We start from the raw sequence: 27082 nt of genomic DNA, 5'->3' as shown, positions 1-27082 counted from the left end.
TAAATATATAGACATGTAAGTTCTATTTAGTTGGATTATAGAAAAATGAGTGCTTATGTATTTGTAAAACTTCAGAAATTAATCCAAAGGTTTTTCAAGTTCACATAAATTGGGGGTAATCTTTAACATATAAAAGCTAGTTTAATTTGTTGATTCAATAAAAACAGGCATGTCTTCAGAATTGTCAGTACTAAACATAACTGCAAACATATAACTAGTTCTACCTTGGTTTTCTAATCAAAAAGCTCATAATCTCTATGTTAAAAATTTGTCAACAAGAAAAATGAGATGATTAGTTATTTAATGTCTAATTCAAGCATAAAGACTAACAAATATTTTAAATAGATGTAAATGAGCACAAATTTTCTACTCAAACTAATGACTAGATTATTTCCAAATAAGACAATATACTGAAACGTTACAAAGAACCAAATTCATCAGTTTAGCCTTTTAATTTTTAGAGAGAGACAAAAGATATTTGGCTCTATTACTATTTTGCTAAATTAAAATTTATACTATAAAAAACATATCTCCATCATTATGTATTTATTAACATACCAGCCCTCAGGTGCTTAAGTTTTAGTTTTCACTAGGAATTAAGGATTATTAGGGCAAAGACACTCTTAGAAATATGAAAGAAAGCAGTTATGTATAGAATGGAGGTAAAAAATGGAATGTGTTTTTGGATAAGGAAAGGTCTAAAGGATGTGGATTTTTATTTTTTTTAAGGGGAAACAAGTAATTTTGTCGGAAAATATTCCACAGTATAGAAATTACAGATGGTTGGTGTAAAATACTTCTTAAGAAATAAATTTTTGTGTGGTCAAGGTAAAATTGAAGTTTTTAAGTTTATTTATTTTGAGAGCGGAGCAGGAAGAGAGAATCCCAAGCAAGCTCTGTGCTGTCAGTGCAAAGCCCCACATAGGGCTTGATCCCATGCATTATAAAACCATGATCTGAACCAAAAATCAAGTCAGACACTTAAAGGACTGACCCAACTAGACACTCCAAAAAGAGAATTTTAATATCAAATGTAAATTATTACATAAATAGAATTAGGTTTCCTGTTAAAAGGAAAAAGTATTTTTAACATTATTGGTCTGAACTCAAAAAGAAATTATAAACATGGTTTCTTTATCTTTAATGTAATCTACATAGAAAACAAAGATTCTGTTTCCTATGAATGTTTCCCAAAGACAATGTATTTCACATTGTCTTTATGAAGACTTTGATTACTTAGAAAAATAACTAAGGCTTTTTACAACTATGTAACTTCCTGTCTTTGCCTTTTAAATCTTCTAATTGTCACTTTGAATGGCTAATTATTGTTTCACAGTGAACCAATTTTATAAAGTGTTTTGGATCTTTTGACATTTTAAACAAAATTTTTCAATGAAATAAAAATATAAGTGTTCATTTAGTTATTTGATGAATTGAGTGGAAATACTGTCAAGTGTCATTTTAACCTTCTTAGATCATATTTTTATAGGATATATATGATTCAAATGAGTAATTCAGAAATTCTGTGAAATTTCTAAAAATCTGATCTATCCTATTATAATGTCATTATTCATAATTTTAGTTATTGTTTTAAAATATATGTCACATAGGTGTGCCTGGGTAGCTCAGTTGAGTGTCTGACTTCAGCACAGGTCATGATCTCATGGTTCATGAGTTCAAGCCCGACATCAGGCTCTCTACTGTCTGCACAAGGCCTACTTCAGACCCTCCATCCCTCTGCAGCTTCCCCACTTGTGCTGAATCTCTCAAAAATAAACATTAAAATTTTTTTAAGTATGTCACAGGAAATAACCAAATTTCCTTGTTAATCATATTATAATAAACTTATCAGATTGTTAACTATAGGTATTTTTAAGTCCTGTGTCACTCAGTTATTTTACTCTGATGCTTTTGCAAAAGTATGTGTGCACAAATGAGTCATCTTCAAAGGATTCATGGAAAAGATCCTGACAGCTACTCTAAAATTTAATATTATAAGACTGAACTGTGTAAGAGTTTCTAAAATTCTTTTTGTTTTTTTTTTAATGTTTTGTTTTGTTTTGTTTCTAGGAGAGAGAGAGAGAGAGACAGCGTGAGCAGGGGAGGGTCGAGGGAATTACAGACTCTGAAACAGGCTCCAGGCTCTGAGCTGGCAGTCAGCACAGAGCCCGACGTGGGGCTCGAACCCACCAACCGCGAGATCATGACCCAAGGGAAAGTCGGACGCTTAACTGACTAAGCCACCCAGGCGCCCCAAGAGTTTCTAAAATTCTAATAAAAAGTTGATTCATAAAACTGCTAATCCAAGAGGAAGCAAAATAAGAATTATAATTCTTGTGACTTTATTTAAAACATTGCTGATTATTTAATGTTTTGTTTTCCAGATTTAAAAGACCCTCTATTCCTCTCTTTAAAGAAATCTATAAATTTGGTAAAGTATATTTTTGCAACAAAGTTTGATACATTTATCTTTTCTACCTGATGTCTGCAGAATTCAGAAATTAACTAAATATTCTTACTTTTAATGACAATATGTGTGTTTGCATAAGTTCAATAAAAATCTGTTCTCCTTGTACCAAGACATAATTGGACAAATCCTTAGCTTGGCCTCCTAGCCTTAAGAGATTTTTAAAAGTCAAATCTGAGGTTCGTTATGAAAAGTTCCAACAAAGCAGATTTAAAATAACCTATTTAGGTCAATAACCTTTCATGCTGCACTTTGTAAATAATCTTTGTAACTAAACTTATTTGCAAATAAATTCATCTTACTGTGGGTATCCATGATAGAAATGAGATGATTATATACAAAGAGATTATGTTTAAAGAATATAGAGATCAGATTTTAGTTCTGTTATGACTGTCTTTTAGGTTTTGTTACCTACTTGTAAATTTCAGGGAATTCATCACAATAGATTATGTGTGGACAACCTTCATGCCTCTTGTTATATGGGCCATTCAAGAAAGCTCAACAGAGGACCAGCTGAAATCATCAAACACTGGCAAGCTAGAAAAATCCATTAAATTAAAACTTCCATCCTCATATCATCATCTGAAAATGCCTTGAAGTTACCCTCTAGAAATTTTCTCAACTGGATGTCTTCCAATCTTAGAAAGTAAGTTTCTAATTTCCTCAAATTATTTTTTTAATTTTTATATAAATTGCTGTAATTATCTGTTCCCGTCCTATAAAGGCCTTATTTAGGTGGAAGTTCACCTGAAATCCTGCTGCTTGAAAAGGATAGGATGAATCTGAAAATGTTTGCTAATATATCATATCATGTTCATGAAAATGACTTAGGAAAAATTAAAACCAATTACATATTATTCAAAAAAATTGTGGATTAACTTATAAAGATAAAATCTGAATATAAATGGTTAAATCTTGGCCCCAGGGAATCTGCTCCAAGAAATTTTTTAAAATTTTTTACACATATTTATTTTTGAGAGAGAGAGAGAAGGAGACACAGAATCTGAAACAGGCTCCAGGCTCTGAGCAAGCTGTCAGCACAGAGCCTGACACAGGCTGGAACCCACGAGCCACGAGATCGTGACCTGAGCTGAAGTCGGATGCTCAACTGACTGAGCCACTCAGGTGTCCCAGCTCCAAGAAATTTTTAATCATTCACTATTATCCCCTTTTTTCATCATATGCCTGTCAGACTACTCATATACCAAATGGTATCCATCAGGATCAGACAACTGGATGAAAACAATAATCATGGAAGAGTTCACAGTGTTGTGTGGGAAGATACTGAGCTCATCCTCTCCAACAGACAAGATGAATTTACACCTACATGTAAAGCAATCCTCCTGAAGGAAAACTAAAAGCTGATCGAACAGCTTCAACACAACGAATAGTAGAGGGGCAACATGGAAAAGGTAAGGGAAAATGATAATGAGGAGAACCAGAACCCCAATGACAAACTGCAGGACAGAGAAGTATTACTTAGGAGCCCATGTACAAACTCAGCCACCTAGAGCATCCAACAAATAAGCATGGAATTATTGATATTTTACCTGAGATTGAGGGACCTGAACACCATAGTTTATGTTCCCCCTTCACCTTAATTGCATGGGTGAAAACAGGGTCCAGGAACTCTAGCCAACTTGCTAAAGCTGATCCAGTGTACCCAAGCCCCTAGGCCATCCCGGCTCTGGGTGTCCCACCAAGGTGACCCCAATGTATTATACCCTGGGACTCTCTGGCCTTCACCCACTCCAGTGGGGCTGCCAACACCACCAGGCAAATACAGACTACACAGTGATGTTCCTATATAAGGCCGCATTTTCGAGACCAAAAGAGATAGCAGCTTCATGTAAGTAATAGAAAAAGTCAAACCAAATGAGCCAGAAGAATATGTTCAAAATCCCAGGGGGAAAATACCTAAGTAAATGGATAGAAATAATTTACCTGACAGGGAATATAATGTAATGATCACAGAGGTGGTCACCAAACTGGGGAAAAGAATGGAGCATCACTGTGAGGACTTTGATAAAGACTTAGAAAATATAAGAATCAGAGCTACAGAATAAAGGATCAATGTTTTGAAAGGCAGACCACTGGAAATTGGCCAATAAGAGTAGCCTATTAAAAACTTAAACTACCCTCATTTTTAAAAAAATTTTTTTAATGTTTTATTTATTTCTAGGAGAGAGAGAGAGAGACAGCGTGAGCAGGGGAGGGTCAGAGAGAGAGGGAGTCACAGACTCCGAAACAGGCTCCAGGCTCTGAGCTGGCAGTCAGCACAGAGCCCAACGCGGGGCTCAAACCAACAAACCGCGAGATCATGACCTAAGCGAAAGTCGGACGCTTAACCGACTAAGCCACCCAGGCGCCCCTAAACTATCCTCATTTTAAGTGTCCTCTAGAGCAACATCAAGCTACTAACATTCACATTACAAGGTCCCAGAAGAAGAAAGAGAAAAAGGCACACAAAACTTAACCGAAGAAATAATGGCAGAAAATGTCCCTAACGTGGGAGAGGAGAATCCAGATCCAAAAAGTACAGAGAGTTCCAAACAAGATGAACCCAAAGAGATCCACACCGAGGCATTGTAAAATTAAAATGCAAAAGTAAAATAATATTAAAGGCAGCAAGAGAAAAATTCATATACAAGAGAAATTCCATAGGTATGTTTCAGCAGAAACTTTGCAGGCCAGTAGAAAGTGGCAAGATATATTTAAAGTGTTGAAAGGGAAAATTTGCACATAAGAATATAAGAAAGATAGTTACTCAGATAAGCAAAAGTAAACAGGTTTCATTACTCTTAAACCTGAAGGAAATATTAAAGGGACTTCAAAGAGCAGGAAAAAAAAGATAAAAACTAGAAATAGGAAGAAAATATTATATGTTAAAATATTTTAACCCTTCACTGGGTAAAGCCAAATAAATAGCTGATCAACTGCCTTTTCCATATAAGAAAGCTAATATGAAGGTTAACAGAAAAAAAACTAGCAAAATCAACTACAAAATGTATTCAAGAGATGCACACAATAAAAAGATACATAATGACCAAAACATAAAATGTGAGAGAGTGAACATATAATGTTTTTAAAATGCATTCAAACTTAAGACACTGTCAGCTTAAAATAGAATGCTCTCTATATAGGTCCATATATATAAGCTTCATGATGATAACCACAAAACAAAAACTTACAAAAGATACAAAAAGAGAAAAATCCAAGCATAACACTAAAGAAGTCATCACATAACAAAAGGAAGAGAATGAGAAAGGAAGAACAAAATGACCAGAGAATAATTAACCAACTGGCAATAAGTATATATCTATCAATAATTACTTGAAGTATAAATGAACTTAATGGTCCATTTAAGAGACATAGAATAGTTAAATAAATTTAAAAAAGAAAACAGACCCCTGTGCTGCCTATAAGAGACTCACTTAAAAAATGAAGGGAAACATATAACGTGCAAGTAGAAACAAAAGAAAGCTGGAGTAGCAATACTTATATCAGACAAAACAGACTTTAAAATAAGTCTCAATAAATTCAAGAAAATTGACATTATGTAAAGCATCTTTACTAACCACAGTGATATAAATGAAAATTAATTACAAGAAAAAAAACTGGAAAAAACACAAACGTGGCAACTAAACATTTGGAGACAAATGTAAACACTATTTAAAATCTACAAGACATAGAAAAGCAGTTCTGAGAGGGAAGTTCATAGTGATACAAACCTACTTCAAGAAACAAACCAAAAAATTGAAGAAAACTTCTAACTTTACACCTAAAAGAAACAGAAAAAGAACAAAGCCCAAAGTTAGTAGAAGGAAGGAAATAACTGAAATAGACTCTGAAAAGAAACAATAGAAAAGATCAATAAAAGTAAAAGATAAAATTGAAAAGGTAAAATTGATAAACCCCTAGATGGGATACAAATAAAATCAGAAATAAAAGGGAGTTACAATTGACTATACAGAAATACAAAGGATAGTAAGAACCTACTAGAATTATACCCTGACAAATTGATAAACCTAGAAGAAATGGACTAATTCCCAGAAACACACAACCTCCAAGACTGATCATGAAGAAATCATATGTCTGAATACACCAATTACATGTAGTGACACAGAATCAATAATTTAACCCCTCACCCCCAAAAAAGTCCAGGACCAGAAAGTTTTACAAGTAAATTCTACCACCATTCCCTGCCACCCCCCAAAAAAGGTAGTGCCTATTCTTCTTAAGTTTTTCCCCCAAAATGAGAAGGAAGGACACTACCAAACTCATTTTAGGATTCTAGCTAAACTCTTATATCAAAACCAGATAAAGACACCACAAAAGAAGAAAATTACAGACCAATATCTTTGATGAAAATATATGCATAACTCCTAAACATTAGCAATACAAATTCAATAATACATTAAAATAATTGTAACCATGCCAAAATGTGATTTATTCCAGGGATGTAAGTACATCTACAAGTGAATCACCGTCATATATCTCATGAACAAAATGAAGGATAAAAGCCATATCCCAATAGAGGCAGAAAAGGCATTGAGCAAAATTCCACAGACATTTATGATAAAAACTCTCATAAAAGTGGGTATAGAAGGGAACTATCTTAACATAATAAAGACATATACTCCAAACCCATAGCTAACAGTACAATCAATGATAAAAAGCTGAAACTTTTCCTCTAAGATTAAAAATAAGATGACCAATCTTGCCACTTGCATTCAAAAAGTACTAGAGGTCCTAGCCAGATAAATTAAGCAATTTAAAAAGTAATAAAATACACTCAAATTGGAAAGGAAGAAATAAAACTATCTGTAGATGACATAAAACTATATACAAAACCCTAAGCCATATATATATATATATATATATGCATATATATACATACATATATCCAAACTATTAGAGCCAATAAATGAATTCAGTAAAAATGTAGGAGACAGAAATAACATACTGGAATTGGTTGTGTTTTTATACATACATAATGTTCTACCAGAAGAAGAAATTAAGAAAACAGTTCCATGTACAATTGCATCAAAGAAAAGAAAATACCTGGGAATAAATTTAAACAAGGAGGTAATGACCATACTCTGAAAACTATAAGACATTAATAAAAAGGAAGTGAAGATGACACAAATGAATGGAGAGTCTATGCTCATGGATTAGAAGAATTAGAAAAATTAGTATTGTTAAAATATCTGTACTACCCAAAGAAATCTACATAGTTANGCACCCCCGTTTTTTTTTTTTACAAAGATAGAATAAAAAGACCTAAAATACAATCACAAAACATACTGAATAGCAATCTTGACAATCAATAAAGAATGAATCATNGGTGTTATGTGGAAACTAATTAGACAATAAACTATTTGTAAAAAAAAAAAAAAGAAAGAAAGAAAGAATGGATCATGCTACCTGACTTCAAACTATACTACAATGCTATGGTAACCAAAAACTGTATAGTTCTCTCATGAAAACAGACACATAGTTCAATGGAATAGAAAGTCCAGAATAAAAAACCATACATGTGTGATAAGTTATGACAAATGAGGCATGAATATACAAAGGGGAAATCACAGTCCTTTCGACTGATAGTACTGGGAAAACTGGACAGCTACATGCAAAAGAATAAACCTGGACCACAATGTTAGACCATATACAAAAATAAATTCAAGATGGACTAAAGACTTCAATGTAAGACCTATAAACACAAAACTCCTAGAAGAAAATAGCAGTTATCTCTTATACATCAGTATTAGCAAAATTTGTTTGGATTTGTCTCTTCATGAAGGGCAACAAAACTACAATAAACGTGACTATTTCAGACTGAAAAGCTTTTTCACAATGAATGAAACAACAGAATGAAAAGGCAATGACTGAATGAAGAACAAATTTGCAAATCATACATCCAATAAGGGGTTAATGTTCAAAAAATATAAAGAACTTAACACAATGTCAAAACAACCCAATAAAAAATGAACAGAGGATTTTGATAGATGTTTTCCCAAAGAAGACACATAGAGGGTCAACAGATAACATAAAAAGATATTGAACATCACTACCAGTCATCAGGGAAACACAAAACAAAACCACAATGAGATATCACCTCACCCGTTCAATAATGGCTATTATCAAAAAGACAAAAAATAACAAGTGTTGATGAGTATAAAGAGAAAAGGGGACATTTTTACACTGTTGGTGGGAATGTATATTGGTATACTCATTATGAAAAACAATGTGGAAATTCCTCAAAAATTAAGTCTATCATAAAATCTAGCAATTCCTTTCTATGTATTTATCTGAAGAAATGAAAACAATTTGAAGAAATATAGGCACCCGTAAGTTTATCGCAGCATTTTTATAATAGCCAAGATATCGAAGCAACATAAGTGGTCATGATCGATGAATTAATAAAGAAGATGTGGGTGTATGTATGTTTCTATTGCAATATTGCTCAATTTAAAAAGTAATGAAATCCTGCCCTTTGCAACATGGATGAACCTAGAGATAGTATAATAAATGAAATAAGTCAGAGAAAAACAAATACTATATGAATTCACTTATAGGTGAAACCTAAAATAAACAAATTAACAAACTCGTAGATACAAGCCACAAACTTTTTTATGGGGGTGGGGATGGTTTGATGGAAGAGCAAATTAAGTAAAGGTGATTAAGTGGTACAAACTTCCTGTTATAAATAAGTCATGGAGATGTACCACCTATGCAGTATAGTCAATATTTTCATAACATATAGTGATAGATGTCAATGAGACTTACCGTGAGGATCATTTTATAAAGTGCAAAAATACCAATTACCATGTTACACTTCTGAAATTAATAGGAAACTGTATATCAGTTGTAGTTCAATAAAAAATCATAAAAATACTTAAGACTTCCCACTAGTAATGGGAAGCTTGGAAATCTAATGTAGCGGACAATTTCTGTACCCACCCAGATCCCTTAAATTCATTTTATATGTTGGCTCACACTCCAGCTCTGTATGCATTTTCTTCTACTGCATGTTCCTAATAATGTCATTGGCTGACTGTCGTTGGCTTGGAGCTTTACCTCTGCATGCAGAGATCCTGTAACTCCTGGCAGGCCTCCAACCCTCAAGGGTGACCCTTAGTCAATGAAGGAATCTAAGAGCCTGGCTTATTTTCATGAATTTGGAACTATGAAGTATAACTCACACTCTAGAACTCACCTGCCAGGGTCAGGCTAAAACTCATGCTTTGCATGAAACCACCTACTTGGCTTCCTCCTTTTCCCAATCCTTCTTCCTCTGTCATTGACCAAATTTTGTGAAAATATATTGTTTTAAATCACTTGTACATGTATTGTTATCTCAGGGTCTTCTTTTGGATTACTCCATCTAAGCCACCTTGCTATTAATTGACCAGGAATTTAGAAGAATTTTGGTAGATAATAAATGGAAATCTAGTACAAATGATCAGAATATACTTGAGAAGAAAACTCTAATAAACTTAACATTTGAAGTAGTTATATTAGGTACTATTTGAATAAACAAATACATAAAAACTGGGTCTACCAGATCAAGTCCACTGTCCCATAAACACTGAACTAAAAGTCACTTTGCTTATCAATCATAGATTGACCATATTGACATGCACCAAAGACTCAGAGCGATATCATGTCTAACATACTACCTGCAAGTATATTGAGTACAACACCTCACAGCAGGTATACTTCTACTCTATTCCTCAAATAACTGGAGTTATTACTTTTCATTCAATTCTTAGGACAAAAGATGGTAGTTTTAGACAAGTTATATCCCAGAAAGTTAAAGACCAGAGATAGAAGGAAATTGCTATTTCCTTCTACAGCTAACATCATCCTTAATGGTGAAGGACTGTTTTTCCTCTAAGATTGGAAGTAAGTCATGAATTCCCATCTTGTTCTAGCCAATGAAATAAAATAAAATAATACATCTAAAATAAATTGCCATTAAAGAAAAGCAAAACCTTTACTCTCAAAACGCATGATCATATTTGCAGAAAACAATAAGGAATGTAGATCCACACAAAAAATTCATGTCAAAAGCTAAACCTTTGAGATAGAGTAAGAAGAATTTTGGCTCACCTTCCTCACAGACTCACAGAGGGAACAACTACATGTAATACAACTCACTCTGATAATAACTTGAACACTCGCAGTCCAGACATTTCCACAGCTGAAGACATAAGGAGAATGCTACACTGAGAAGAGTAGGAGGGGCAGAGACACAGTCAAGATTCAAACCCCTGGTGCAGGGACCCATTGGGTATATCACAAGTATGAAGGCTCCTCCCTGAAGAGGAGATCAGTCAAATGAAAGACAAGATGGTAGAAGTTTGAAACTGAATACTATTTAAAAAAAATAGGTGAAGGCACCTCTGACAACATAAAGAGTAATAACATTCTCAAGATAGGGGTCTCAGAAGGAGAAGAGCAAGATAAAGAAATAGAAAACTTATTTGAAGAAATAATAGTTGCAAACTACCTTAACCTGGGAAGGAAATAGACATCCAGGTCTCTGGAAGTGAAGAGAGCCTCAAACAAGATGAGCCCAAGGAGGTCAATACCAACACACATAATAATTAAAATGTCAAAAATTAAAGGTAAAGAAAATCTCAAAAGCAACAAAAGAAAAGCAAATAGTTATGTACATGGGAAATGCCATAAGGCTAATGGCTGATTTTTTTAGCAGAAATTTTGTAGACTATAAGAGAGTAGCATGATATGTTCAAAGTGCTGAAAGGGAAAAAATCCCTACAGCAAGGTTGCCATTCAAAATTGAAGGAGATTTAGAGATACAAAATTCTAGTTATAATAGTCATGGGGATGAAAAGCATAAGGACTATAGTCAATAATGTAATTACTTGGTATAATCACAGATGGTAGCTACACTTATTGTGATATTCCAGAATGTTTATAATTGTTGAATCACAATGTTGCATGTGGTACACCTGGAACCATTATAGTATGTAGAATATGCTTCAAGTAAAAATAAAAATAAAAGTAAATTGAAAATAACAACAGAACTTTGTACTTTTAGACACAACAATCAGAATATGTATTTTCAGATTACTTATATGACAAGGAACCTACATCCAGAATATAGTATTTACAACTCAATAATAAGAAACTCAATTAAAAATACACAAAATGCCAAATGCTTCTATGAGGAAGACATATAAATGCCTAAAAAGGCAAGAGAAGGTAAACAATTTCCTAAGTTGTTAAAGAAATGCAAATTAAGCCCACAATGGCATACATCTGTGAACTCAGTTTTATGGCTACAATGAAAAGTCACCAATACCAAGTGTTGGCAGATATGTGGAAAAACGGATTCCTTGGTCATTGCTAGTGAGGATATAAGAAGCCACTGGTACTTTAGCAATAGTCTGATAATTTCCTTAAAATTTAAACTTACCATCTATCCCATTAATCACATGTTTAGTAATAATCTACCCATGAGAAATAAACATGTCCAAATTATTCATAATAGTCCAAATTGGAAATAATCCAAATGCCCATTAGCTTGTGAAGGCATAGATGTAATGTGATTTATCTGTATAATGAAATACCATTTTGCATTAAAAAATACTGATGTATGTTACAACATGGATAGATCTCAAAATACATTTATTAAATAAACTAAACCAATTGCAAAAAGAATGTATCTTCTATAATCCCACTTATGTGAACTTTTTAGTTCAAAAAAGACAAATTTAAAAATACAGAAAGAAGACTCCTGGCTTCTTCAGGCTGGGTAATAGGGGGAGAAGTGTGGATTATTTGCATGGGCTCCATGGAAGTATGGGGGATGAGGAAAAAGTTTCAAAACTGCATTGTTGGGGCACCTGGGTGGTTCCATCAGTTAAACGTTTGACTTTGGCTCAGGTCATGATCTCATGGTTCGTGGGTTCGAGCCCCATGTTGGGCTCTGTGCTGACAGCTAGCTCAGAGCCTGGAGCCTGCTTTAGATCCTGTGTCTCCCTCTCTCTGACCCTCCCCTGCTCAAGCTGTGTCTCTCTTTCTCTCTCAGAAATAAATAAAACATTAATTTTTTTAAAAAAACTGCATTGTGATAATTAATGTTTGAACAGCTCTATGCACTATAGGCATTTATTAAAAATCATTAAATTGTAAAAAATGTATCTAATGAAATATAAAGAGGACAAATCAAACTAGGTCTAACAAATAAAACCTCTTTAGAATATCAAGGCACAGTCAGCAAGGCTGATAAACCTTCTACATGAGGTAAACACAAAAGCAGATGTGGAGTCAAACATTTCTAAGCCACCTCACAATGATCATACACCTTGAGCCTAATAACCCTGTTGTAGTTAGTGAGGGCGGAGCACAAAATGCTGCTGGGACTCCTTAAAACCCTGTACAGCGACTATGTTCAGGTATTTACTATGGGGATGAGAGAGAATAGGCATTAGGTTATTCATAACATTTTTCTTACTCTTACTTATTTATTTTGAGGAAGAGAGAGAGAGTTTGCCAGTGAGCAGATGCAAGTGGAAGAGGGGCAGAGGGAGATGGGGAGAGAGAATCTTAAGCAGGCTCCACACCTAGCATGAAGCCCAAGGCAGCACTCTGTCTCAAAAGCATGAGATCATGAACTGAGCCAAAATCAAGAGTCTGACACATAACCAACTAAACCACTAAGGTGCTCCATTTTTAAAATTATTTTTAATAACTTTGTTGCAGCCTGGATAAAACCAGATTACAAAATATATTATACAAACTATATTAAAATTTCGTAGGTGAGGGACTTGACTAAGGAAAATTAAGTATTTTGTGGAAGGCTATATACCTATTAGATGACAGAACTAGAACTTGAACCCATGTAATTCTAACCCAAAATCCCAAGGCTCATTTTACTCTGCTTGCTTTTACAGTCTTAAAAACGAAAACATAAAAAGGTGTACTTTTGAAAATTCAGTTTTAAGCCTACGTATGATGGCATGAAGATGATGTCATGAAACATCTCCAGTGGGCCTGGCCATGTCCCTCATGGAGTATACATTCCAATAGGAGACAGAAATGTATAAGAAAATATATATATATTTACAACTTTGTCACAAGTGCTATGAAAAATCAAATCTTATGTCATAAAATGGTTACTTATTTAAATGGCAGTGACCTTTCTAAAGAGGTGACATTTTAGCAGACATCTAAAGGATGAGCTAGAGCCTTCCCTGTGAACAGCAAGGCTAACGGAGGAACAGGGAGTCTCACAATCAGAGGAACAACATCTGCAAAAGCCCTGTATCCAAAGCCATCACCAAAAGGATGCTGACAAGGCTGGGCCAGCAGAAAGTGGTGCAGCATGGGAGGACATTGAAGAAATAGGCAGGAGCCGGGCTTGTAGAGCTGTACAGATCATCGCAAGGTGTTTATAGTATAGCAAATGTATGCTGGAATGGAAAACATTTGAAAGGTTTTCCAGGAAAGCTCTACAGTATACATTAAAATATTCTATTAAAGCTCAATATATGCATACTCGATCACCTAGCATTCCCATCATATATAAATGTGCCGCCCAAAACTACACACACACACACACACGCACGCACGCACACACACGCACATGTTCACCAAAGAACACGTACCCAAATGTTTAAACCACTCTTATATGTAGCCAAATATTGGAAACCACCCAAATGTCCATCAGCACTAAAAGATAAATAACTCATAGTATATTCATACAATGGAATATGGTACAACAATGAAAATGAAAAAGCAAAAACAAAAAGCTTGCAGACATACACAACAATACGGATGAATCACAAGCAGTATATTGAGTAAAATAAGCCAGACAAAAAAAAAAAAAAGCATATACTATATGGTTCCAGACATACAACTGTGAAAACAGGTAAAACTAACTTATGTCATTAAAGTCAGGACAGTATTCAATTTGGGGTGACATGGGAGATAAATGGGATCCTCTAATGTTCAGTTTCTTGATCTAGGTGCTGGACTTGTGAGTATATTAGGTGAATGAATATACCTCAATCTGTGTGATTATGGTATGTATGAAGTGGTATGTATGGTGTTATGAAAGTAACATACTTTCAATGTATATTTCAATACAAATGGTGAAGTTGTGAAAAATAAAAGCCTAAGACACTTTAAATGACTTGTGTTGTAGAGAAATTTAAAATATTTTTTTAATGTTTTATTTATTTCTGAGAGAGAAACAGTGTGAGCAGGGGAGGGTCAGAGAGAGAGGGAGACACAGAATCTGAAACAGGCTCCAGGCTCTGAGCTAGCTGTCAGCACAGAGCCCGACGCGGGGCTTGAACCCACGAACCGAGAGATCATGACCTGAGCCGAAGTCGGACGCTTAACCGAGTGAGCCACCCAGGCGCCCCGTAGAGAAATTTAAAACAAATATTGAAACTACTAGGGAAAAAAAGTGGGAATTATAAACGGCCTTTTTACAAAGTTATATACATCTCTATGTAAATGATAAATAGATCCATAAGTAAATGGATAAATAGAGGCAAAGATTGATAGGGAGATAAAGAGATACACATACACTAGGTCTGGAGTTAGATGTATTTCCTACTGTGAATAGTTGGATTTTAACTTAAAAATAATTTCTATATAATCTCTGTTTAATGTACTCCTCATTAATCTTTATTATTCTCTTCCTATTCCTTTGGGTTTAGTTTTCTCTTATTTTTCTTACACTTTCTTAGTATGTTAGATTATTGATATATTTTATTTTTCCTTAACTTGACATTTATAGTTATACATTCTACTCTAAGCAATGCTTTATCAGCACCCTGTAAATTTTGGTATATAGTTTTCAGCTGCAATGTTTACAACTATGTTACTAAATAGAAAGCTAGTGCAAAGAGAATGCATTGAATAAAATTTATTAATCATACTTAATTAAAGGGAATTCTTATTTAATCATTAAGAACGTTTTTAAAAAATCCAAAGTGATAGACAACATGAACGATAAAGGGATAAATAAATTAGTAAGACATTTATATATCTGGAGGCTACCAGATACATTAAAAAGAGATGAACAACAAAGGTAAATTTACAAACACACAGTAACATCAATCACAAGTTGTAACATTTTTTATTTATTTTTTAAGTTTATTTATTTACTTTGAGAGAGACAGACACAGTGTAAGTCGAGGAGGAACGAGGAGAGGGAGAGAGAGAATCCCAAGCAGGCTCTGAGCTGCCAGCACAGAGCCAGACACAGGACTTGAACTCATGAAGCCATGAGATCATGACCTAAAATAGTCAGGCACTCAACTAAGTAAGCCACTCAGTTGTTTCACAAGTTGTAGCATTATTTTTAAAGTGCATGTAGTTTGACTGGTATAGTCTGGTACCTCACTAGTTAAGTCCTAACATGTGGCTGAAAGACACTAATATCTATGTATTTCATCTAAAGAAACAATCCAATAGAGTTTATTCTGGTTTAAGAACTATAAAAATGTGTTCAATCTTCTGAGATTTCAGAGTAAATAAAATTAATTCTCAGGACATTAGTTCTGTGATTGAAATTCTTACATCTGTACAGGAAATGAAATTTTCCTACTAAAAGTTCAAGTGATAAATAATTTTTAATAACTGGTGGCTTAGTGTTTTTGATCCTTGCTGTTTCTAACAGTTTTTTTTTTCTCATTTTCCCTGAAGGAAGGGTCATATTGTTGCTTTTCCTCCTCAAAACACAGGACTGTTTTTTCTCTCAGGTATGAGTGTGTGGAGAGGCTTATGAGTTATTTTAGAAACTGTTAATGAGTACATATTCACTTCCATAGTTTTTTTTAATTAATAATAAAGACAATTATAGAATACTTTAGGGTGTGTGATTTCAAGTGACATCTCAAAAACAAGATTGTCATTTACTCAACAGAGTGAATAAAGCACATAACATGTCAAGAAATAAAGGGAGAAACTTTCTTTGGCTCTTTTGCCTCACAGTACTCCTTTATGCAGTCCATGTTGATGGAAGAAAAGAGTTTTCTCTTAGTAAATTTGGAGTTAGGAACTTGGAACTTCTCCTTTCCTCCTTTCCTTTCTGAATAAGACTGAATACAGAGAAAAAATACACTGGTCTGGCTTGATGGCACAGTTAATACCTTTATTCATCTAATCTGATCCATGGTTTTGGTTACAGCAAGAAAATGAAAATAAAATCAGCAATGTATACTCTTAACTCAGACTTCCCTCTCTTGTAATTTCTCTCCAGTATATTCTGAAATTTTAAAGAGATCAATTTTATGAAACAGATGAAAATGGAAAGGCTTGGTTTTTTTTTCCACTATCAGGGTTTAATTTTTTGAAGTTATCTTTCTAAACAGTTTGCAATTTTCAGGAAAGAAATTCTGATATTAAGTGGTACCACCAACAGAAATGTGTTTGAAATTAACAACTCATATAATGGGAATGCTTACAAGGTTGGTGGATATCATTTACTTGGACTGTTTGCCCATGTTCTTTACTGCAAGTAGCTGATTAAAAAAATAGTAGCTTTATTTTTTGGCCAGTGTGCTACAAAAGACACTTTATGTATATATCATGTATTATTATGTGCTAAGCAGCACTGTTTTTACAGTTGTTGTTGATATTTTAGATAATGTATATAAGCATTTCACATGCTTTCAGGCCCATAGACATCTACTTTTTGTGTTTTAATCTTATCAGTATTTTCTCATTGCTTTTGAAGAAAACAAATAAATAATAATGTTTATAAATGAATGAGTCAGAACCTTTTGACATTGAACTTCCATGTTACTTTATAAAATCTTTACAGGAGTGCCTGGGTTGTTCAGTCAGTTAAGCATCTGACTTCCACTCAGGTCATGATCTCATGGTTCGTGAGTTCAAGCCCCACATCAGGCTTTGTGCTGACAGCTCGGAGCCTGGAGCCTGCTTCAGGTTCTGTGTCTCCCTCTCTCTCTGCCACTCCTCCTCAAAAATAAAATCTTTAGAAAAAAATCACGAAAGGTATTCACTGTAGGGAAGACAGCAACAACAGAAATATGACCATGACAAGACATGACTCTGTATATATGTCAAAGCAAATGTAAGAAACAAAAATCTCTCATATTCCCTTATAGATTTAACCCATTTTAGTTCCAGTTGATTTTTGACAATGTTAAATGTTTAATTTCTTTTTCTTTTGTGTTCAAAATGTATCATAAGCATAAGAGACAAAGTGAATAAAGGAGAGTGGTGTATCAGAAAAAGTTAGTTTTGTGCACCTAATTTTACATGCTGTGTCTTTTGTTTATTGCCTATGTGACATAACAAGCAGTGCCAAATCTCATATATACAAATATATAACATATTCTGAATATATATATATTAAGATAATAAAACTCTAAAAACTGCTATGTCTTTCACAAAAGAAGCATTATACATATATATGTATGATATATAATACATATATGTATAAAATAGCAATCTCTTTTGGCAAACAATACTTTATAATGTATCAAATTAATTTTTCTAGAGCTACAGATTTGTATTCATATAATTATTTGTATTCATATAATTCAGATAATTTATATTCATATAATTACCATATATGTATTACTACTGATAGAATTTTTTATAATATTGTGTTGATCAGAATCAATTTTTAAATGTTTACCTTTGTATATTTTCATTTATATTGTACTAATAATTTATATTATACAGATGAAATATAATTTTAAAGCCTATATAGTATTGAAACTGCTAGAACTGATGAATGTGACAAAGTCACAGGATATAAAATCAACATATAGAAATCTGGCATTTCTATACACCAATAATGAAACAGCAGAAAGAGAAATCAAGGTTTCTATCCCATTTACAATTTCACCAAAACCCTATGAAATACCTAGGAATAAACTTAACCAAAGAGGTAAAAGAGATATACGCTGAAAACGATATAAAGCTTATGAAAAAAAATAGAAGAATACACAGAGAAATGGAAAAACATCCCATACACATGGATTGGAAAAACAAACATTGCTAAAATGTTGATACTACCCAAAGCAAACTACACATTCAAAGGGATCCCTATCAGAAGTTTCAAAATGTCCTTTGTGAATTACAATATCATTCTATTATCTATCCATACGGAGATAATAGTAGTGAACTCAAGCAAAACAACATCAGCCCTGGCATTCATCATGTAATAATAGCAGACATGTGAGGCCAGCTACAATCTTAAAAGGAAAAATTTCTCCCAAGGACGCTGCAGCTCAAAAAATTGTAGCATTTCCGCAACACTTGTCTTTGAGAAAATAGTGCTTTTAATTCACTGCAAAATTTTGTTGCCTAAAACCACAAAATATCACAAAACAGTGATCTTTGGAATTATATCCATAAGAAACATCCTCCTTTTGTTTAAAGGACCAAGTCACTTTGAATTAGAAAAATTGTTTTGACTTACAACCCAGGAAAAGAGCTTCAGATAAGAGGTTTCTGGACTCAGGGGCCCAAGGGGTGGCTCATGTGTTTAAGTGTCCGACTCTTGATTGCTATGATTATTTTGATCTCATGGCTCATGATTATTTTGAAAAAAGTAAGTAAATGTTTTAGGAAAAAAAGAGTTTCTGGACTCAGAATCCCAAATCAATCTTCACATTGTAATTTCCAAGGAAATGGGATTTTCCAATGACTCTGCAGTAGAGGCCTGATGTTTCCACTCTATACACAACCTTTTTTTTCCCTCTTTGAGCCATTAAAAAGTATTGCTCAATTAAAATACAATTTAAAAACACCATTTCCTTATGGGAATGAGCACTGGGTGTTATATGGAAACAAACTTGACAGTAAACTATTTAAATTTTTTTAAAAAATTTAAAAAATTAAAAAAAAATAAAAACACTATTTCCCAAAATACTATAATCCGTTTTTACTTTGTTGAGTTGCTCCATGGTTGTTTTTGTGGGCAATCTCCTTCAGTGCAATGGCACATTAAAGTAGTTTTCTTGTTTTTCTGTTTTTTTTTTTTTTAATTGATTTGGCTAGGGCAATTTATTGTCCAAAATTTTACATTAAATGTGGATGAACCAAGGACTGTTTTAGATACTGGAAATACAATAGTGAATAAAACAGATATATCACTTTTCTCATAGGAATTACCTGATAGTAGGGAATGCAGGACAGAGTACAAGAAAATAATGCATAATTAATATAACTTGAACAGTAAAAAAGCTTTATAGTAAGATAAATAAGGCAAGTGGAAATATTAGCTAAAGAGGGAGACGAATGTGGATAACACTCTCAGAAAGGTCTGTGAGGAATAGTTATTTGACATCAATCATGGAATATGATTAAGAATTGGCAGATAGAGGTAAGAAAAGCCAGATTAGGGCTAAATCATGTAAATTTTATAGAGATAAGTTTTAATTCATTCCAGATCTAATGAGAAGTTTTTAGAGAAGTTTGGGAAAGAAATTTTTGGGAAAATAAAAGTGGAAGAGAAAGTGAATTTAAAATCTGTTGAGAAGTATAGGCAAAAAAGTCAGACATGGAGGTATATTGAATAGGGATTCAAGCACCAAACACATACTTAATGTAATAAAGGCCATGTTAGACAAATACACAGTTAACATCACACCTCGTGGTGAAAAGCTGAAAGCTCTTCCTCTAAAATCAGTATCAAGACAAGGTTGCCTGAGAAGTGCCTCTTGCCACTTTTATTCAACACAGAACTAGAAGTCCTAGCTTCAAAAGTCAGAAGGAAGGAAGGAAGGAAGGAAGGAAGGAAGGGAGGGAGGAAGGAAGGAAGGAAGGGAGAAAGCAAGATGGGAAAGAAGGAAGGAAGAAAAAAAGGAAGGGCATTCAAATCGGTAAGGAAGAAATAAAACTATCACTATTTGCAGATGACAAAATACTATATATAGAAAACCCTAAAGACTCCACCAAAAATTATTAGAATAAATGAATTCAGTAAAGTTGCAAGATATCAAATTATATACAAATTATGTTGTGCTGCTTTATAGTAATAAACTATCACAAAGAGAAGTTAAGAAATTGATCCCATTTATAACTGTATCCAAGAGAGTAAAATACCAAATAAATTTAACCTAAGATCCAACAACCTATACTCTCAAAACTATATGACATTGATGAAATAAACTGAAGACAACACAAATAAATGGAAAGATACACCATATTCACGGATTAGAAGAATATTGTTAAAGTACCCACACCACCCAAAGCAATTTATAGATTCACTGTAATCTCTATCAAAATATCAATGGCATTTTACACAGAACTGGAAAAAGTAATCCTAAAATTTGTACAGAACCGCAAAAGACCCCAAATAGCAAAAAGCAATTTCTTTCTCTCTCTCTCTCTCTCTCTCTCAACAGTACTTATGTACAGTTTATTTTGTCTTTAGTTATTTCTAAAGTTACTTAGGTCAGCACTATTTCCCCCCTCCTCAATCAAGAAGTTTTTTCATGTATTATAATACAGTTAAATTATTTTTTTAATTTTAATTTCAGTTAGTTAATGCAGTGTTATATTAATTTCAGTTGTACAATATAATTTACCACTTCCATACATCACCCTGTCTTCATCACAAGTGCCCTCATAAATCCCCATCACCTATTTATCTCATCCTGTGCCCACATCCCCTCTGGTAACCTTCAGTTTGTTCTCTATAGTTAAAAAATCTGTTTCTTTGTTTCTCTCTCTCACCTTTTCCTTATGCTCTTGTGTTGTTTCTTAAATTCCACATATGAGTGAAATCATATAGTATTTGTCTTTCTCTCTCTGACTTATTTCACTCAGCATAATACTCTCTGCCCCATCCGTATCATTGCAAATGGCAAGAGTACATTCTTTTTTGAGGATAAGTAATCTTCCATTATACACACACACACACACAGACACACACACACACACCATATCCTGTTAATCCATTCATCAGTCAATGGACACTTGGGGTATTTCCATACTTTGGCTATTGTAGATAATACTGCTATAAACATTGGGGAGCATGTATACCTTTGAAACAGTATTTTTGTATTTTGAAGGTAAATACCTAGGATCATAGGGTAATTCTATTTTTAACTTTTTGAGGAAAGTCCATAGTGTTTTCCACAGTGGCTGCACAAATTTGCATTCCCTCCAACAGTGCAAAACTGTTCCTCTTTCTCCATACCCTCACCCATGCCAAAGCAATCTTGAGAAAGAAGAACAAAGTTAGAGATACCACAATCCCAGATTTCAAACTATACTACAAAGCTATAATAATCATAACAATATGACACGGGCAAAACAAAACAACAACAACAAGAAAAAATTGACACATTGATCAATGAAACAGAATAGGAGGCACAAAATAAATTTATTTTAAATGCTCAATTTTCAACAAAAAAAAAAAAGGGGGGGGGGACGGGTTCTTAAAGAAAGGGGTGTGGCAGAAGAATGAAACTAAACCAGTTTCTCACACTATCCATAAAAATAAGCTCAAAATAAATTAAAGACCTAAATGTAGACTTGAAACCATAAAACACCTGAAAGAAAACATTATACTCAACATTGGTCTTAGCAATTATGGGGCAGGAGGTTGGGGGTAGGGTGGGGTCTGTCTCCTCAGCTTTAAGCAAAACTTATTTAAAAAAAGGACTATATCAAACTAAAAATTTTTTTCACAGCAGAAGAAAATGTCAATAAAATAAAACGGAGGCGCACTCGGGTGGCTCAGTTAAGCATCTGACTTCAGCTCAGGTTATGATCTCGCGATTTGTGAGTTCAAGCCCCATATTGGGCTCCATGCTGACAGCTCAGAGCCTGGAGCCTGCTTTGGATTCTGTGTCTTCCTCTCTCTCCACCCCTACTCTGCTCACATTCTGTCTCTCTCAAAAATAAAAATAATAAAAAACATTGAAAAAATTAGAAAAATAAAATAAAAAGGCAATCTACTCTATGGGAGAAATTGCAAATAATACATTTGATAAGGGGTTAATATCTAAAATATATAGAGACATCATACAACTCACTACCAACAAGAAACAAAAAATCCAAACTCAAACTAAACAAACCAAAATAAAAAACACAATCCAATTAAAAAATGGACAGAGGACCTGGATAGACAATTTTTCAAAGATGACATACAGCTGGCCAACAGACACATGAAAAGATACTTAACGTCACTAAGCATCAGGGAAATGCAAATCAAAATCACAATGGAATATCCTCATACATCTGTCAAAATTGGCATTACCAAAAAGACCAGAAAAGTGTTGGCCAAGATGCAGAGACCTTGTTAAAGGGAATGTAAACAGGTATAGTCACTATGGGGAAGAGTATGGCAATTCTTCAAAAAATTAAAAATAGAACAGCCATATAACCGGGTTAATTCCACTCTGGGTATTACCCAAAGAATTAGAAAACATTAATTCAAAAAGATGTGTGCACTCTTATGTTCATTGCAGCACTATTTACAATAACCAAGATATGGAATAAACCTAAATGTTCATTGACAGATAAATGGCTAAAAGCTGTGATATATACAGTACAGTGTTACTCAGCCATAAAAAAGAATACAATGTTACCATTTGTGACAGCATGGATGAACCTCGAGGGTACTATGCTACCTGAAAAAAGTCACAGAAAGATAGACAAATACTGTATGATTTACTTATTTGTGAAATCTAAAAAGTAAAATGAATGAACAAACAAGACAGGAACCTACTCATAAATACAGACAACAAACTAGTGGTTGCCAGAGATGAGAGGGGTGGGAGAAGGAATAAGTGAAATAGGTAAAGAGATTAAGAGGTACAAACTTTCTGGGGCACATGCGTACTTCAGTTGATTAAGCATTGGACTTTTGGCTCAAGTCATGATCTTGTGGTTCATGGGTTTGAGCCCCACATTGGGCCCTGTGCTGACAGCTGGGAACCTGAATCCTGCTTCAGATTCTGGTCTCCCTTGCTCTCTGACCTTCCCCCACTTGCACTCTCTCTCTCTGTATCTCAAAAAATGAATAAACATTAAAAATTTTTTAAAAAGAATTACAAACTTTCTGTTATAAAATAAGTCACAGGGATAAAAAGTAATGCATACAAACTAGAGTCAATAATATTATGATAACTTTGTATGGTGACAGATGGTAATTAAACTTATAATGGGAATTATTTCATAATATATACAAATGCCAAATCACTGTGTTGTGTAGCTGAAACTAAAATAAAATTTTATGTCAACTATAATAATAATAAAAAAAACTATAACCAAGATTTTAGCAACTGGGAGGATGTGACATTACATAAAAATATAAGAGAAAAAAAATTTCAAAAAGGATGAGGTGAGGAGCACCTGGATGGCTCAGTTTGTTAAGCATCTGACTCTTCTTGATTTCAGCTCAGGTCAAGATCTCATGGTTCATGAGATTAAGCCCTGTGTTGGGTTCTGCACTGGAGTGTGGCACCTGCTTGGGATTCTCTCTTTCATCTGTCTATCCCTAACCCCACTCATCTGCAGGCTTTCTCTGTCAAAATAAACAAATAAACATTTAAAAAATGCAGGGGTAATCTTTATTGGAATTGTCCTCCTGTGGTAAATAACTTGAGGGACTAACAATATTAAGTAATAAATTCCATACTTTGGACAACAGAGAGAATAGCACTCTGACCACTGAGAAGGAAATTAAATTAGGTGAATCCAATTATTATCCCCAATGCACTGTCTGAAGTCAGTTCTAAATCATGGCCCAGAGACGAAAAGCGACATTCAGCATTCTCAATGTGCTAAAGAAAGAGGCCGGATTTGAGATACATAAGGGCACTGGAAATTGAGTTTCAGAGAGCCAGAGAAGATAGTGTTGCATATGAATAGTGGAAAACTTCCTAGACTTCTCCTTAAGGAAAGGAATATTTGAAAGCAGTAGGATACAATTATCAGAATCCATAAAAGATTTTGAATAGCTATGTTTCAAAATAGACCAAGTGAATATATGTTATAATACATTCAATTACATTCTTCAGAATGACTTAAGAAAAATTAACCCAAAAATAAAAATTGCTCTCAATCTGCCATAGCAAAGCTTGAAACCATCCACAGAAGTGTGGAAATGAATTTCCAGGAAAAGAGAATACAATAGAGAAAGAAAGCACTCCAAAAACATAAAAATTTAAATTTTAGCATCTAGTTAAAATTTACTCAACATGCAAAGAAGCAGAAAAATGATATAAGCAAGAGAATTAGGATAGTGAAAATTTACAGTGATGAAAGTCATTAAGAAATTAAGAAAAAAAAGAGACCTTAGGACAACCATCTTTTGAGCATATTCAGAACTGCAAAGGAAATAATAAACATAATGAGGAAACAAATGGAAGATATAAACATAAATAGAAATTCTAGAAATACAAAGTACAATACCTGAAATTTTAAAAAGTAAAAAAAAAAAAAGTTGATGGGATAAAATGGGATAAAAATTAATTTCATAATAACAGAAAGAATCAAAAATAGAAAAAAAATGAAAAGATCTTTAGGTTACTCTGGGACAAAAATAATTAATGACTAGAAAAGTATTTGAAGAAATCTTAGAAAAAATTTTCCCCAATTTAATAAAATGCGTAAAGCTGTAAATACAATAAATTAAATGAATCACAAACAGAAAAGAAACAGAAAATATCATAATGCAGTTATTAATATTAATTCATGAAGCTTAAATTCATAAAGGCACCTAGAGAAAGACTGATATATAAAGAGAACAAAGGTAAGGATAAAAAAATCATCCTGGTAAGAAAAACAATATCAAATACCATTTTAAATCACTACAAGAAGAAAAATCTGTTAACCCAGTGTTATTTAGCAAAAATCTCTCTCCAAATAAATTTGAAAGAGTATTTTTGAGTAATGAAAGCTAAGATAATTATTACAGATGTACATTTAAAAGAAGGTAAAGCAAATTCTTGAAAGAAAAAATATTCCTTATAAAATGTTATATTTACATTAAAGAATAAAAAGCATCATAAAAAATACATATGAACAAATTATATGATATTTTCTAATTTTCTTTAAGAGATAATTATATAAAAGCAAACAATTGGAATATGTTTTTAAAATTACAGCAAGTAATATTATCATCTATGATTGCTATATGTCAACCTTAGAGAAAGTAATAAAAATATAAACAAGAAATTATCAGTAATAATGGAATAGAAGACTTAATCTAAAAGCAAACAAAAAAAGAATAAAAGGATAGGTAATAGTGAACAAGATGCTAGCTTTAAACCAAACCCTAACAATATTTACATTAAATCTAAGTTGACTAATACTCCAGTTAAAAAGTTTTGTGAAAGAAAAAGTCACAGATAATATATGATATGTATATAATCCCATTTTAAGTAAGAGAGATATAGGTTAAAAATGATAGACTATAAAAAGATAATCATCCAGATGCAATCCAAGGAAACCTGGATAGGCTAAACTAATATCAGGCAAAGATGATTTCAGAAAAGTGAATATTACCAGGGACAAAGAAAGTACATCATAATGGTAAAATACTCAGTTCAGCCAAGAGACAAAAACTGACCGGATGCAAAGAGAAATAGATGCAGCCAAAATTATAGAGACTTTTAATACTCTGCTCATGATAATTGATAAAAGAAGTAGGAAAAAAGTAATTAAGGACAAAGGAATTGATCCATATCAACTAACTTAAATGGCATTTATATAACACTCTAGCAAAAAATAGCTGATTACACATTTATTTACTGTACACACAGACCACACACAATGTTAGACCATATTCTGAGTCACAGAATGTTTCAGTAAATGCAAAAGATTTAAATAAAATAGAATATTTCCATGGAGGAAATAAACTAGGCAATAATAAAAGATATAGAGATATTTAGAAATATGTTGATATTAAATAGTACTCTTCTAAATAACAAATTAGTAAAATATGGGATATTGGATTTTGATTTTAATGAAATCTAAAATAAAAACAACACATCATAACATGTGGGAAGGTGTTAATTCAGTAATTAGGAGACAATATATAGAATTAAATATTTATATCTAAAATGATTGTAAAAGTAGTGTTCCAAACTTCAAGATACTAAAAAATAATATTCTAAAACCAAAGTCAATATAGGAAGATAAAAACTTAAACCCCAAAAAATCAATGAAAGTAATAGAAAAAAAAATTTGACAACAAAATTCAATACCTAGGGAATTCATGGTAAGAATTTTTAGCAAGGTAAGAATAAAAGAAAATATCCTCAGCCTGTTAAACCTACAGCTAACATCATTTCTACTGGTGAAAGACTAAATCTCTCTCCACTAAGATCAGAATCAAATAAAGAATGTCCTTTACTTAACACTTCTATTTACTTTTGTACATAATTTTTTAAACCACTACTATAGGAACACTAAATTAAAAGTTAGTGACTTTGGAAGAAATAAATTTTCTTTATTTGCAAAGGACATTATCCTTTATGCAGAATAACATTAAGAGTTTTCAAAAAGCTATCAGAACTAATAAATGTAACAAAAGTTTACTAAATTAAATATATTTTATATATCCACAACAAAGTATATGAAATTGAAAAAAATACCATATGCAATGGCACAAAAAAAAAAAAAAGA

Source organism: Crocuta crocuta, unplaced genomic scaffold, assembly GCF_008692635.1.
Source record: "Crocuta crocuta isolate KB4526 unplaced genomic scaffold, BGI_CrCroc_1.0 scaffold222, whole genome shotgun sequence".
NCBI classification, from domain to species: Eukaryota; Metazoa; Chordata; class Mammalia; order Carnivora; family Hyaenidae; genus Crocuta; species Crocuta crocuta.
This window is presented reverse-complemented; position numbering follows the sequence as displayed.